Raw genomic sequence first — 2,388 nt, forward strand, 5'->3', positions numbered from 1 at the left:
AGAGAGAAAAAACAGTCGAGTACACCCATCGCAAAACACGCTCAACCTAAGACAGCAGGATGAAGAGCTCCAAGGATGACATCCTGAGAGTTCAGTCGTCACAGCTCACATGGTGTGATGCTGGTGGCGGGGGATATGCTTACATTTCAGTCACATGCATTATATCTATGTGGAAAATATTTCATAGACAGAGATATAGAAAAGCAGTGTTGCTTAAAGCTGTTCTCTTTCCAGGTAGGTGTTGTCTCTGACAGATCATCTTGAGAGGTTATACGGTGATTCAAATGTTCAAAACATTTTTAGAATCCTGTTTGGAAAGGCCTTTACAGAGTAAATCACATTCTTTTGATCATCCTTAAGGATAAGAAATTGTCATTATGTGAAGCTGGCTCGTATTTTAGAAAATAGCCTCCAAAAGGGAGTGATAGAAAAGTGGATAATCGAGCCAGTACTAATTGGGGGTCAAAGTTAGATGTGAGTGTAAAGTAATGGGACCGATTCTCTTCTTATGGTTTTCTATAACATATCTCATTAATTGTAGAACAATATACTTCATAATCATTTTCGAGTATTTTACAGAAAAGAACTCAGAAATGATACACAGTACCACAAGGAAAAGATAGAGGAAAAAGAAAAAAAAAAGTATTTAAATTACAATATTCATTAGTTACAATGATCAAAACACCATTACCAATAGCTTTATTATCAACTATTATTGTAAGGAGCTATTTGTTTGGTCCAAAATAATAATACACAAGATTTGCAAGATTTAAAAATATATATATATATATATATATATATATATACACACACATATATATATTTGAAAGTTTTGTTATACCTTAGAAAAATATATTTAAAGTTGTGAAAACATTTATATAATAAATACCATTACTACTCTATCTTACAAGTGGCCTTAAGTACTTAAGTATAATTGTGTTATGTATAAGACTAACCTCCTTAGTATGCCATCTCCAAGAAAGTTTATTTTCCCATTCACATGACATCAGTCCACATTCAACCTCGTTTGATATAAAAGACTAAAGAAAAGTATTTTCAAGTACATTTGTTTTCAACTTTCCTAAATATTTTAAATATTAGAACACAACTCCTAGAAACTGTTTGGGAGTAGGGTTTACTTACATATTAATATGTGAAAGTCAAGGTTCCATTCAAAACATTCTTTGAAAACTATACTTTCAGTCATTAAATACTACATAGAACTAACATAATTGATGGTATTGCTCTAAGTTTGAAAGTTAAAATATTGATTTTTTTAAAATTCTCTGGGAAATAGCTTTATTAATTAATTAAAAGTCCTAGTTTTCTTTTGTCTTCTTGGTATTTAAAATCAAATTGCTTCAAATTAAGATCAGAAAGAATTATCTCCTTCGGGTAGTAATCACATCAAAATCTATTAAACTAGAGAGGCCTGGAAGGTTGGTGGATGTAGTAATTGCTTCACCAGGATGTACTTTACCATTCATTCTTCAGGTTAAGATTTTTTTTTTTAAGATATATCATACAGTGATGGCATTCAGACTATCAATATTGCCCCTTAGCTTTCTAAGAAACCCGTTTAAGCATCTTCAATCTTGCTCCAAATGCTTTTGTTTTTACTATAATTGATATAGGAGCATCCTGAAGTTATTGTGAATGCTGCTTTTTTAAATTGGTGTTGGTTTTACCTTTTCACTTCCAGATTTTAACAAAGGACACCATAGCCATCCACTTAGTAAGGACAGCCAGCCTTATAAACTGTTTGCACACACTGCCTTCTGAATTGGCCATACTTAACCATAAATTTAAATACCTTTAGTCTTCTTTTAACTTCCAAGCTGAGATACCTTGTTTAAAAAAGAGAAGAGAGGGCATTATCAATTACCCCACGGTTCCATACAAAGCCTTCGGCCTAAAAGGGAAGAGTTTAAACAACGTCATTTTGCATAATAGTGCTTTCTTAATTGTTGTTTTTATTGTTTTGATGGATGAAACATCTTTCTTCTGAGTTTTTTCCATCACCCTTTATAGTCATCCATGCCTTAATAGGAAGAGGATAGAGGGGACAGAATCACTTTCCATTTTACAGACAGAAAAACAAATAGTTTTAGAGACAAGCTCACACATCAAGACAGCAAGAGAACAAGATTGGATTCTTCATCTCCCCATCCAATGCTCTTTGAAAACTACCTCTCTAATTCCTTAGGCCTCCATGTAATTTGCTAATAAATTTAAGCAGCTGAGAAAATCAAACAGCCCTGGCTGGAACTACAGATAATTTCCTGCAGAGTGTCATGAACTTCAGTCCTACTGCATACCACATTCAAACTATTTTAGTCCTGGATGTCTTCCCAGGGCCTAGTAACCATCATATCAAATTGAGCATCC

Source organism: Hipposideros armiger, unplaced genomic scaffold, assembly GCF_001890085.2.
Source record: "Hipposideros armiger isolate ML-2016 unplaced genomic scaffold, ASM189008v1 scaffold_1300, whole genome shotgun sequence".
NCBI classification, from domain to species: domain Eukaryota; kingdom Metazoa; phylum Chordata; class Mammalia; order Chiroptera; family Hipposideridae; genus Hipposideros; species Hipposideros armiger.